The sequence below is a fragment of the Halichoerus grypus genome, chromosome 13, assembly GCF_964656455.1.
Source record: "Halichoerus grypus chromosome 13, mHalGry1.hap1.1, whole genome shotgun sequence".
In the NCBI taxonomy this organism is placed as follows: Eukaryota; Metazoa; Chordata; class Mammalia; order Carnivora; family Phocidae; genus Halichoerus; species Halichoerus grypus.
In genome coordinates, this window is record NC_135724.1 from 23,647,090 (window position 1) to 23,661,736 (window position 14,647).

Sequence of the window (14,647 nt, forward strand, 5' to 3'; positions counted from 1 at the left end):
GGCTCCGCGGAGAGCCTGCTTCTCCCTCTCCCTCTGACTGCTGCTCTGCCTACTTGTGCTCTCTACCTCTCTGTCAAAGAAATAAAAATCTTTAAAAAAAAACCAAAAAACTAAGAAAATACCCACGGTTACATGGTCAGTGGCAGGTGGTACTCTCCCCATATGTACCCGCCCCTGGGGCACAGACTCGACCCTCAGCAGCACTCTTAGTATTCCCATGACACCTGCTACTTCCCCTCCTTCTTTTTTTTTTTTTTCTTTTCTTGGATCCTATGAGAGACATAAGCCCTCATTTCCTGGTGCAGCCCAGAATTCTCTGTGTTTGAAGAGCACTGGGACTCAACAGGGTCTGCCTGTACCTCCCTTCCCCTTTGAGATCATAGTCCAAATCCATCCTCGGATCTTTCCCTCCGGCAACAGCTTACCTATCAGACAAGAAGATCTGCAAGAACTGGGGGCAGGCTAAGGCAATGCACAGAAGCTGCCGTGCTCCCTGAGAAAGCACAGCGGCAGCCCCGTCAGCTGCAAAGAGAAGGAGCAGAGGGCCGGGCTCTCCCAGGAGGGCAGGCATCCTGCTTCGGATGGCCTGGCCTCCAGAAGGAAGCCTGAGCTGCCAGGCCTCCTCCTCTCCTCCTCCCGGGAGGAATGGCAGCTCAGCTACCCGAGACACAGCCCAAACAAAATCCAGCCTGAACTGCATTTCTAAGAAGATCAGCAATCAAACTGCCCAGTCCGAAGTGACCCTGAAAAAACCCCAGAGTAAGCACACGTTGGCCATGGGAGTAGGGGTAGAGAGAGTGTCCCTTGCGTGGCAGGAGGGGACACTCCTGCTGTTGTTGTTTTGTTCTGGCACCTAGAGCAGGGGGCCCACTCCAGGAGAAGTGTTATGACCTGGCAGTGTTTCATCGAGGCCCCGTCCAAATGGATCCATGTCTTTGCCACCGGCATTCCTCCCTCAGTACCTGCACACTCCTGGGAGCCCTCTCTCGGCTCTTTCCTCCACAGGAAGGTTAGGCTGGTCCCAGGGGGAAGGAGGTGGACGCTGGCGCTGAGCCGATGGTTAAAGCACGGCCACTGGGGGCAAGACAGATCTGGGCTTCGACTTCAGCTCCTTCTCGAGGTAGCTGTGTGACTTTGGATATGACACTGAACCTCTCTGAGCCTTGATCTTCTCACTGTATAAAGCACCTACTTTGTTGGGTAGAAAGCATCTGAGCTGAAGTGCTGATGTGTGCTCAGGGCCTGGTACAGAGTCTGACGCGCGGTGGTGGCTGCGGCGGGAACACCAGCTGTCGGTACCAGAGTCCTCTCTCACGGGCAGACACCGTCACTGAGGCTCTGTTTCCTGCCACAGCATTTGTTACAGACCTTCAAATCCCTAACCTATTTACCAACTTCTGTATCTCTTTGGAAGACGCAAGTCAGAATCCCTGCTGGGTCGTGCCTGAGTCCCCGGTGGGGCACAGCCCCTGCTCAGGCCACCTGCCCTCAGGACTGGCTGCGGCTGAAAAGCCAAGGCCAACTTCCGCACAGTGGCCTGGTGACCGTCCTTGCAGCCCAAAGCAAACTCTTCCACAGGCCTTTCCCTGGTACATCTAAAATATACCTGCTCCCAACTTAGCAAAATGTAATAGTGGGTAAGGCCTTCTAGAGCAAGACAAAAAGCAGATGGTAAAAATAGGAGTTAGAAATGAACTGCCTTATTTACAGGTGGTGGTCCCTTCCTTGGACCCAGAATCCCTGGTGTGGGTGGGTTCTCACGTGAGTGCATCTGTGAAACTCCAGCGGGAGTCAGATTTGGGGGCTGCTTCTCTACTAGGTGCAAGCGAGCTTGCATCTCATGGATGAGGAGGCATTTTATAAATGTGAATTGCTGTAACCGTGTGAAGGGCTGCCTCATTTATCCAGATGATCTGGATACGGGGGATGCGCTACCAATTGCCCTCACAAATAACGGAGGGATGACTGATCGCTTTCAGCATCAAAACTTTAACATTTACCACTTTGTTGGAAGTTCTAAAGCTTATCACACACTTTCCTGCCTCATTAAACAAAGTATGCTAAAAAATCATTTCTTCACTTCTGAATCACTTAGGGCCATCATTATCAGCATCAATCATTACCCTGAGCTTTAGAACAATGGTACTATTCATGAACCACTGAGGTATGGGACGATTCTCTTTTTTCTACCCAAATGATCCCAGAATTTAGAAGTGCTTTTGTCTGATTTTTCTATTTATATGACTCTTTCACTTTCCGCAGTCACTTCTTGCCTGACACAAATTCCTTCTAATTTGCTTTTTCTAACCTTCTGTGAGTAGGAAGGCAAATTGTGCTTACTAGAACTCCATGTAAACCAAAAGTAAATAAGCTCTAAGTAAGGGCCAATGGGACTCTTTTCTGAGTAAGCAACTGAATGTTAGCACAAGGTCTTTGTGACGTCCATCTTGGTTAACAGAAGCCTATTACAACCTTCCATGGAGGAATGAGTTCATCTATTCCTCACGGTGTAATGAGCCTGCCCACTAAGATAAAGCTTTGACAATCAGAGACAGAGAGACAGAGGGAAGGATGGAGGGAAGAGAGGAGGGAAGAAGGGTAGGAGGGAATAATGAACACATATGAGTGCTTACAAGATGCTGGGCAGTGTTCTAGGGGCTTTGCCTGTATGAGCTGGTTTCCCCCACAACAGGCCCATAAGGGGGATACTATTATTATACCCATTCTGTAGATGCTAACCCTGAGGCACAGAGAAGATAAATAAGACTGACCACAGGGGCGGGAAGATTGGGTTCTGGAGGGGTGACAGTGCGGCATTTACTGGTATAGGAATGGCTCCTGCAAGAACCCCAAGGATGTGGGGGCAGGGAGGAGTAGGAAGATGAGTGGGGCAGGACACTCAGGAAACACCTCTCTGTGGTGGTCACCGGGGAAGAGGAGATGAGGGTGTCTCTCAATCGAGTGCCTCAGTCGCTCAGAGGTCTGCTTGGGACAGAGGAGAGTAGGGAAATGAAAGCCCATGGAGCTGGCAGAGCTCTGGGGTGGCTCTGGTCAGCATCACGTCCTGAGCACCAGCGGGGATGGGGATGGAGCCTGCTGTCACCACCTGTGGGGAACTAACTCTTTTGCTGACAGGCCCAATTGTCTGCCAGGTTCTCCCATAAATATCAATAGCCTCTGGGTTAGCTGAGGGCCAAACAGCCCCTCTCCACAACCCCCCTGCCAGGTAGGACACTATTTAAGCCAGTCTTAGATAAAATTCAGCCAACTGTTTAATATTCATTAGCAAGCCTGCAGACACAGCCACGTGAACAGCTCCCACAGCTCCGGAAAGTCCCCATCTTGGCCCTCGGCCAGCACCTTACTTCTCAGGAGGCTGCAAAGATATTCTGGCCAGGCCTGTTTTGGACACAAGCAGCAGGAGGCCTCCGTGAGACAGAGCCTTCGGGACCCCCAAGGCACCCAACTTTGCCTGGGCCTGTGGGACTCCTCTACCTCATCGGGCAGGAGGCGCGGCCTGGACAGTCTTTCCAACCGATCACTGAACTCAAACACCACTCGGGACACCAAGGAAAAATCGTTTCTTACATACCTTATGCTAATTAAGCCTCAGGTGTTGATTTCAAGGATACCTGGAAGGCAGAGTAGCTACCTATGGAATGCTGATTCCTGATTAGGATATTTCAAATGCTAAGCACTTACCCCTAGGGTGTGGACTGAAGTTCACTTGTGTCCACACTTCTTGCTGCAACCTTCATAAGGAAATGTTTCAAAGTAAACGATCACAGGGACACTCCAGTGCTACGGGCTCAGGGGAAGGCTGGTCATTCTGATATAAAGACAGGCAGTGAGGATGTTCAGGTAAGGAACCACCTACCATCCATGTGGAGACATAGAGGTGGCAAAGCTCAACCAGGTTCGGGAGGTTCTAAGCTCCACTCCTTGGGTTCCACCAGCTACTGGACAGAGCCTGGGGCTAGGGCGGGGGTGGGGATGAGAAGCAGTAGGGCCAGTTACGACCCAAATAAGTGACACAGTTGTCTTTTGTCTTTACACAGGATCATGGACCTATAATGTGCTAATATGCATGGTGACTCTGGGAAGAGCTGCAACATTTCTCAAATGAAAGTATATGGCATCATTTGTCTACAGAGCACTTTAAAGGAACTAGAGTCTGAGAAAGATAATTTGAAAAATGCAGTTTCAAAAAATATGGAGGATAAAGCTGGATCACACCAAGCTGCGAATACTGGCCTGTCAGCTGAAGAGGAAAAAGAAATGTACTTACTGGGTTAAGGTTTAAGATACCAAATGAATGGGTGTTCTCTTTTGGATGCAGAGAAAACAAACTGAAGTGTTCCTGGAGATGGAGAGAACTTTCCTCCTAACCCCTTCACAATGAGCACCTGTGGGGGCAGCACATACGGCAAAGGAAGGTGAACAGAGTGTAGAAAGTGTGTGGTGATCAAGCAAATCATGGGAAAAGATGAGAAACAAGGTGCTGGGGCTTGAAGTCCAACAGGTGTCAGCATGTAGAGCCTTGATAAGAAGTAAGACAGTAATAAGTTGACACCAGAAAGCAGCAAATAGAATCTCTGAGAAATAGCTGGGGGAAGCTCAAGGGCAGACTCTGGAGAAGGGGTGCATCCTATCGCCAAGACCCGGGCAGGCTAATCCTGCATGTGGGGACAGTCCAGGGGACAACTGCCCACAGAAAATGGCCAGGAGAAAGGGAAAGAGACAGGATGCCCTGGAGGAAGGGTGCAAGGGATGGAAATGAAACTTTGGAGGAGAGAGTTGCATGTGTTTCAAGGGAAACTACAATCTAGACCATTTCATGGCCCCAGAACCCATGCTACTGGCATTCTAGAAAAAAAAAACAGACCGGGGCGGGGGGGGCGGGGGGTGAGGAGGTTGTGGCTGGGTGGCTCAGTCGGTAGGGCATTCGACTCTCTCTTTTTTTTTTTTTTTTTAAGATTTTATTTATTTATTTGACAGAGAGAGACAGCGAGAACAGGAACACAAGCAGGGGGAGTGGGAGAGGGAGAAGCAGGCTTCCCGCTGAGCAGAGAGCCCGATGTGGGACTCGATCCCAGGACCCTGGGATCATGACCTGAGCCGAAGGCAGACGCTTAACGACTGAGCCACCCAGGCGCCCCAGGGCATCCGACTCTTGATCTCAGCTCAGGTCTTGATCTCAGAGTCATGAATTCAAGCCCCCCACCCCGCCCCAGGGTGTGGAACCTACTTTAAAAAAAAACAAAAAACAGGGACGCCTGGGTGGCTCAGTCGGTTAAGCCTCTGCCTTCAGCTCAGGTCATGATCCCAGGGTCCTGGGATCGAGTCCCACATCGGGCTCCTTGCTCAGCAAGGAGCCTGCTTCTCCCTCTGCCTGCCTCTGTCTCTCTCTCTCTGATAAATAAATAAAATCTTTTAAAAAAACAAAAAACAAACAAAAAACCGAAACAGACCAATCTACTGCGCTCCAACTATTTTACTTTATATCCTTGAGCCATAAATAATGCCGAAGTTTAAAATAACATTCAATAAATACATTTGTGAAAAACGAATGAATAGGAGTAAAAACCACATATTCTTTAAATTTTTCTAACTGGTATGAAATTATCCTCCCAAAGGGACCTAGTGTCCCTTATTTAATTTTAATCTCTGCTTCTGAAAAGGCCAAAGAGTTCCTTTGGCACTAAAATCCATCAAATAAAAATATTTGGCAATTCAGTATCATTCAGGATGCCTCTGGCTATAAGTAAGGAGACACTTATCTTCAAATTGGCTTACCCGGTAAGCACATTTATTGTTTCACAAAACCGGCAGCCACAGCATGGTCCAGCCACAGCCATCCCCCCGAGATAGTCTTGGCTTCGTGCCTCCACAGTGAATGGCTCCTTCAGTTACACATGACAATGTCCTATGCAGAGGAACCACTTCACTTCTCCTTGTAGCTTTTTCTTAAATTGGAGGAAACTTTTATCAGAAGCCCCCAGTGAGCTGTCTCACAGCCTATTTGGGGTCATATGTACATCCTAAGCTAATCATGAGAGCAAGGAGAATGAATGCCCTTAAACCAATCAGATCCACCCCTGGAGCTAAGTAAGGGTGGGTCAGTTTCTCCTGGGATAGTTGCTGAGAAGGAAGACAGGGTACCTGAAAAAACTGGGATTCTTGGACAGAAGGAGAGAGGCAAATAGCCGTTGAACAGACAACCAGGAACATTTACTATGAATGCCACATGGTAGTCACTACTGGGGACAAAGCTCTAAGTCACAGACTGTTCTCTCAAGACATTTTACAGTGTGGTTGGGGAAAAGCATAGATGCATATAAATGGAAGAGAATTATAATACACAAGGCAATGTATGTTAAAGTACCAAATACTATGCATTCTACCAGACAAAATCCAAGACAGATTCATCCTAAACCAAACTCTGTTCTACTGGAAACTGAGTCATAGGAGACTGGAGTTTTCTGAGAATGTAGATATTACCTAATTAGATATCATAATCGGCTTTGTGCTCCTTAGAGAAAGGCGTTCCATTACAGGCTGTAATATAATAAATAGATTAAAATCCAAGGCTCTTTTCACAAATATATTCTCTTAAATGACTTAGGATAATGCTCCACAGGAAAGCAGAAAATACAAAGTAAAATGTTTGCAGAAAGTTACCCATGCTGAGGCTCTGTAGATAAGCTCTTTAGAAATACATTCACAGATCCAGACTTCATTGATACCGCCACTTTCAGCTATATAAATCTCAGCTTACAAGTGAAGTAAAGACTGACAGGTTTTTAGAAAAACTGTGCTATTTACAGATCAGTGAAGTGAGAATTAGTGAGATTCTGCTGTGATGTCTAATTAGGATTAATTAGCTAATGTTCTCCAAGCACAGAGCACGGATGAAATTTAGCACAAGGTTGAACTGTACTATAGTAGAGAGGCTGAATATTAATTCTGTTCAAAAACATTCAACCAAGTTATATTTGCAGACACTCTCTGCTGCAGGAGGTGATGCTTGGGATATCCTAGACTTAGTGGCCCACCTCCAAAGAAGAAAGAATGGAATGGGTTAAAGGGTACCTTTCCAGAGGAAAAGCCTGGGAAACACCTCTTCAACCAAATGATCAAGGTTAACGTCATCTATGATGTCTGTAGATGTTAATACCCCCCTGAGATGCTGTGATGAGAAGGGTATTTCACTGCTGTGGGGTTTTTTCCAAAAACCCATAACCCCAGGCTGGTCATGAGAAAAACATCAGGCAAACCCAGACTGGTGGACATGCCACATGGTAATGAGCCAGCAGCACTCCTCTAGATGGCCAAGGTCATGGACAAACAAGGAAAGACTGAGAAACTGTCACAGACCAGAAGAGACTGGGGAGGCATGACAACTAAGTGGGATGCCATACTCTGGACTGAATCCTGGAACAGAAAAGCAGACGTTAACAGAAAAGCCGGTGAAATCCAGAGAAAGTGTGGTGTTTAGTTTTTTAAAAAAAAAAAAGTGAGCTTAAGGCATAAATTATGAAGATAAAGGTGTATGGACATTTTTTAAATCAAAGCTATCCATTAATTGATAACATGATAATATCAAGTTTACTTATGACTCTGTCAAAACACACAGTAATTATTAATTTTTTTTTGTCTTGTCTTAGAAGTTCATGAAAGGATTTGTTCTCGGTGAGGCTATCGCTCACTGTTGAGAGGAAACCCAGGGATTATTTAATGGGTGAAAATGCAAAGACTTGCACAAATAGAGACGAACTAATAAGAAGTGTTAGTTAGTGAATGAAGCAGCACACAATTCGTTTGGGATTCTCTTCCCGATATAAGTGATGTGATCAAGCTGTAAATTCCTGGAGGGCAGGAGCTATTTCTTACTCATTTTTATAACCATCACAGTGCTTGGCATGCAGTAGATGTTTAATATTAAAGTCAGTTGACTCGGTTTAGAAGATCAAGTTTCAAGGTCTAATATTTCTCAGAGGTTTCAGCCTGGAGGGGAGGGGGGTGATGAATGGGGGAGGGGGCCTTGAAGGATGAAGGACCAAGGGTGAATTTTCAAACACAGAGGGACTGGAAAAGTTGTTTTATGGTCCCAAACCCCATTACTGAGTTTTTTCCTTACCAGATCAGCTTTTTCAAGGAGCTGCAGTGATGGTTTTAACAGGCAGTGCTCCCTAATGTCACACAATTTTTATACATTTTTAGAGCTCTAACAACTTCATTATCTCATTAACCAATAATCTTGACATAAAGAAACAGCATTAATCCCAATTTTCAGATGAGGACTTGGCAGCCAAAAGAAGTTAAGTGTGTATACAATGCTGAACCATGGATAGAGCTGCAGGAAAAACCCAGGTTTGCCTTCTCAAAACCAGCAGACGTATTAGGCCCTCCCCCATATGTAGCAGGACCCCATGTCCTGTGGGTGCCTCCCGGTCCAACATGTTCTCATGTCTTCTTTCTGTTTGACTTTAAGGCCAATTTGACACAGACTATTAAAAAAGTAGATCATTAAAAGTTCTAAATAAGAATTCTAACTCGCCACCTAGAACTTTCTAGTCAATTAAATGCTCCATGACAGCTCCCTGTGGGATGTGAAACCAGGACCTATGCTTTGCTCTAGCAAAATTCCCTGAGACCACTGGTCTAGAAAGAAGATGAGCAGGATGGAGTCATGACTTTAGTGCAGGTGAGCATTATCCAGGGCCGGCCATTAGGCATGGACATCAGCTTTTAGTGTTTCTACTTGGTAAGACTGGATCCGCCTCTGAAGTGAGTTATTTCCAGCCTATGCCACCCATTTCTAAGGGACTCTTCCCCTGGATTCGTGATATGTACAAAGCCTGGTAAAGGTTAGTAAAGAAGAGTCCCAGTCTGGTCCAGATGACCTCTTCTGTCCGGATCAAAATATGCCTTTGGTAAGAATGGACTGACTGACTAAAGGGGGCATGAGAAAATTTTCTGGGGTGACAGAAACATTCTTGTGTGTCTTGACTAAAGTGATGGCTATACGGGTGAACATGGTCATCAAAACTCACTGACCTAAATACTTCAGATCTGTGTAAATTCTACCTCAATGTTAAAATAATAATAATGACATCTGAAATTGAGCATGCGAAGATTTACTCTCAACAGTGATGAGTGTTTGGGGCTGTTATCCTCATGATCTGAACATTCCACTTCTATTAATGTGGCTTGAGACCGAGGTGTGTTTGTGTGTGTATGTGGAGGGGGGGCGGGTTTCAGCATCATCACATTCTTTGCCATTTATGGAATTTGTGGCTAATGATAACTGTCAAATTTCTCTTCCTTTGAGGCAGGAATTGCTACCAAGCAGTGCTTCCCCAATCTGACTTTATGCCAGTGATAACTGTTTTGGAGATAGGACAGAAGCATGCACCTCAGGGATAACTGATGCTATTTAAGGAACTCTTTGAGCTTTGGTGTGTGGAGAGAGACCTGGAAGGCTGGACTTGGAATGAGACCTGGTGATCATGAGAGCCATTCCCTCACTGTGCCCAGCTGCTCCTTCATAAACAGGGTCTCCCACAGGAGTCCTACAAGGAATTTCTGCTCTGGTATGATGCTCCTTAGGGGCGTGACCTAGGTTGAGTTATTCTAAGAGGATTAACCAGAGACAGATCAAGTCAATTAGAGTCAAAGCATCAGGCAGAAGAAGCAAACCAAGGATCAGGCAGAGTGTATGTAGCGCAGGAGCTAAGAGCTCAGATTTTGGCATCAGATCAGACCAGGATTTGAATTCCAGCTCCATCCCTTACTGACCATATGACCTTGGTCAAGTCATTTGACCTCACTGAGCCTCAGATCAGCTCATCTATAAAATGGGGATGATGGCAGCACCTACCCCATGGAGTTGTTCTGAGAATTAACTTGGTATAAATATGTGTAAAGTTCTAGAGGAGTGCTCGGCACTAAGTACTGTTTAGTTGTAAGCTATCATTATTATTTATAGGAATACTCTCCTGAAATACCACCTTTGTTTATCTAAGTTCTATTCATTCCTTCAAGGGCTACGTACAGACCCACTTAGACAAACAAAGGAAGTATTTCAGAAAGAAGCACTGCTTGGGCGCCTGGGTGGCTCAGTTGGTTAAGCGACTGCCTTCGGCTCGGGTCATGATCCTGGAGTCCCTGGATCGAGTCCCGCATCGGGCTCCCTGCTCGGCGGGGAGTCTGCTTCTCCCTCTGACCCTCCCCCCTCTCATGTGCTCTCTCTCATTCTCTCTCTCTCAAATAAATAAATAAAATCTTTAAAAAAAAAAAAAAAAAAGAAGCACTGCTTGGTAGCAATTCACGCTTAAAAGGAAGAGAGGCTTGGCAATTTTCATTAGCCACAAAATCCATAAATGGCAAGAGTGTAATGAAGTTCCTGCTTTTAAAAAAAAAAGCTAATGCAACTTCAGGCCACATTAGTAGAACTAGGAAGTTTAAATCATGGAAATAACAGCCCCAAGGCACTTTAATAGTGTTGAGAATAAATCATAACATATTCAATTTCAGATATTACTATTATTTTTTAATATTGAGGTGGAATTTACACAGATATTAAGTATTTAATGTAATGAGTTTTGGTGACCATGTCCACACATATAACCACCACCCAAATCAAGATACAGAATGTTCCTGTTACCGCTGAATATCTCCTCATGCCCCCTTCCAGTCAATTCCCATCCACTCCAGACAGAGGCAATGACTGTCGTGATTTCTATCACCATATATTAGTTTTGTCGGCTCTTGAACTTTATTTAAATACAATCATTTAAGAAGTACTTTATTTTTCTGGCTTTTTTTTTTCACTCACTATTATGTTTTTGAGATTCTGTCTCATGTTACCTGTATTTCCTTTATTTTTATTGCTAAGTATTATTCCATTTTCCATGATCATATCACAATTTCTTTACCCATCCTCTGCTGATGGTGCTTGGGTTGATTCCAGATTGGGACTATCATGAACAAAGCTGCTGTGAACATTCTCATGAGTCTTTCTATGGACATATGTTTTCATTTCTCTTACATAAGGATCTAAGAGCAAAATAGGTGGGCCATGGAGTAGATGTAGGTCTAACTTTATGAGAACTGCCAAACCAGTTCTCCAAGATAGTTCTATCATCTTACACTCCCACCAGCATTGTTCAAACATCCTACACGTTCCATATTCTTGCCAACATCTGATATTGCCAGTCTTTCTGATTTTAGCTATTCTTGCAGTGATGAACAGTATCTCATTGTGGTTTTAATTTGCATTTCCCTTACAACAAATGATGTAACCTCCTTACTGGCCATGTGTATATCTTCTTTTGTCAAATATCTGTTCAAGTCTTTTGCCCATGTTTTCCATTGGGTTGTTGGTCTTTTATCATTGACTTGTAGGAATTCATTAACTATTACATATTAAGCCTTACTTATTTATATGTGTTGCAAGTATTTCCTCCCAGCCTATAGATCCCCTATTCACATTCTTAATAACATCTCTTCGTGAAAAGAAATATCTCATTTTGATAAAGTCCAATATATTCTGTTTTTCTCTTGTGATTAGTGTTTTTAGTGTCCCAATCTCTGACTAATCCACAATCACACAAAGATATTTTCCTGTTTTCTTTCTTTATTTTTTTCAAGAGAGAGAAAGAGAAGAGAGAGGAGGGGGGTAGGGGCAGAGGGAGAGGGAGAGAGAGAATTCTAAGCAGGCTCCACACTCAGTGCTGAGCTGGAGGCAGGGCTCAATCTCACCACCCTGAGATCATGACCTGAGCCAAAATCAGGAGTCAGATACTCAACCGACTGAGCCATCCAGGCGCCCCTCCTATGTTTTCTTCTTCAAGTTTTCTGTTTAGCTTCCACATTAATTCTATGATCTAACTCATTAGTTTTTATATTTTCAGTGGAGTCAGGGTCAAGGTTCATCTTATTAACAGGTAGATTTTTTTTTCCAGCACCACCTGTTAAAAAGCCCTTCTTGTTGAACCGACTTCACATCATTGTCAAAAATCAATTAATTATAGATGTGTGGGTCTATTTGCAGACTCTATTCTGTTTCATTGATCTATTTGTCTTTCTTTATGCTGGTATCATACTATCTTTGTTACTGTAGCTTTATAGTAAGTCTTGACATCAGGATAAGCCCTCTAACTTTTTCTTTTTAAATATCATTTTGCCATTTTAGATCCTTTGCATTTTCACATACATTTTGAATTAGCTTGTCAATTTCTTCGAATGAGCCTGCTAAAGTTTTGACTGGGATTGTGTGGATCTACAGATCAATTTGGGGGGAATGAATATAGTTGTAATTGTAGCTGTATACTTCCAACAATGAATCAGGGAGTTTAGAATTAGTCCCATTTCACAAATGGAGGACCCTTTGCTCAGAAAGACCAATAAAGGATCTGCTCAAGTATATATGGCTAATAAGTAAGGAGGCTGAGATCCCAGTGCAGGTGGGTCCGACCTTAAATCTCGGGTGCTCTTTACCAGGCTGTCCAAAATTGGCATGCAACCAGAGAAAGCACCTGGAGCACAGAAATCATGCCACATGAGAAATTGCTGGAAGAACTAAAGATTGCCAGCCTGGAGAAGAAAAGATAATGAGAAGACATGATGGTTTGTCTGAAAATAATTTAATGAATCATCATGTGAAGGCCCTGGGGTAGAAACTGCAAGGGGCCAACTTTGGTTCAAAAAAACTTAATGACCAGAAATGTCTTAGAGAGGCAGCAAAGCTGGTGGTTAGGTACACAGACTAGGGGGACAGGCTGCCTGGGTTCCAATCCCATCTCTGTCACTTACAGGCCATGTGGCCTTGGGCATGTCACTTAACTTCTCTGTCTCTCAGTTTCTTCATCTGTAAAATAGGGATAAAAATTGTCTTGGATCGAGTGCCTGGGTGGCTCAGTCAGTTAAGCATCTGCCTTCGGCTCAGGTTGTGATCCCAGGGTCTTGGGATCGAGTCCGGGCTCCCTGCTCAGCAGAGTCTGCTTCTCTCTCTACCCTTCCCCCTGCTCATGCTCTCTCTCTCTCAAGTAAATAAAAAATCTTTAAAAAAAAAATTGTCTTGGATCAATGGCCTAGTAATCATTAAGGACTCACGCCAGCATCGGGTGCACAGCAGGTGCCAAGTAAGGGTCAATGAGTCAAAAACTGAGACATGGATGGGAGGACCAGCCAGGACATTCTAACTTTCTCAAAGTGTTCCAAAAATGTCTGAATTGCCATCTATTCTGGTAGCTACAGAAAAGATGCTTGCACTACATGAAAAGTTGGACTACATAGTCTCTGGGGTTCCTTTTTTTTCAGTTATAAGATCCAGTGACTCTAAGTCAATTCCTTCAAAAGTTATGAAGAGGGGCGCCTGGGTGGCTTAGTTGGTTAAGAGACAGCCTTTGGCTCAAGTCATGATCCCAGGGTCCTGGAATCGAGCCCCATGTCAGGTTCCCTGCTTAGAGGGAGTCTGCTTCTCCCTCTGCCCTTCCCCCTGCTCATGCTCTCATCTCTCTCTCTCTCTAATAAAAAAAAAAAGTTATGAAGACAATAGGCATGACCACCCTCTTGCCTCCATCAGTCAATACATTCTCTCGTTATTCAATCAGTAAGTGCCCAACTTGCCTGGAAACAAGCGCCTCTAAGTGATGTAAGGAAGTCTAAACCACACTGTGCACTCAGTCACACATAGGTGATAGAAAACAAAACAGAAAGGAAGAGGAGATGGACACCAACAGGAGGAGTTAGAATTAATTTGCATACAACATGAGCTGGTAGCTTCTGCTGGTCTGAGGGCCTGCGTCTTTGGCTCACTTGTTGAGATCTATCAAAGTCCACGGTGAGGGGGAATGGCATTCTTCTGACTCAGAGAGACTGGGTGTTTTTGTCCTCAGTTCCATGTGGGGGACTGTTTCTTCTCCAGCCCCAGTCTTCAGGGATTTCTATCTGTTGAAAACTTATTGCCCCTCAAGTACTCCCTGCTCCAAATAAGGAACCAAGCAGTTTCCCTATGGGAGTCATCTGGCATGTCCTTGAACCCTTTCCTGGGCCTTTCTTCATCTTCAACTCTTGTGGACCTCTAGCGTTTTCCCAGCCCCATTTCTTCCTCCTGACAGGCAGGGGGCTGTAAGCCTTAAAAACACTCTCATTCCTGAGTCCTTTCCCCTTCTTTCATTGCCTTCTGTCTACTGGCCCCACTTAAAAATGAGCTGCTTGGGCGCCTGGGTGGCTCAGATGGTTAAGCGTCTGCCTTCGGCTCAGGTCATGATCTCAGGGTCCTGGGATCGAGTCCCGCATCGGGTTCCCTGCTCAGTGCAGAGCCTGCTTCTCCCTCTCCCTCTGCCACTCCCTCTGCTTGTGCTCTTCTGTCTATCTCTCTGTCAAATAAATAAATAAAATCTTTAAAAAAAAAAAAAAAGAAAAAAAATTCATCTATGTTTAAAAAAAAAAATGAGCTGCTTAATTAATTTCCCAGGCCATTTGGGCAGATTACAACCATCCCTTCCCTGGAAGAGGCTGTTGCATTACTCACGACTCTGGCAGGCAGAGACCACACTGGTCCCTCTTCACAGAGGAGAATCAATCTCAGCATTTTATGAGGTGCTCATTATGAGCCCTGTGGCCTTAGAATCAGACC

The 14,647-nt window shown here is 44.8% G+C and overlaps 1 protein-coding gene across 4 annotated transcripts in view; it reads right to left on the reverse strand.

The window, feature by feature from the left end:
• Positions 1-14,647, reverse strand: part of MAPK4 (mitogen-activated protein kinase 4) — a 144,186-nt gene that overhangs the window by 106,228 nt on the left and 23,311 nt on the right. The window lies entirely within an intron of this gene.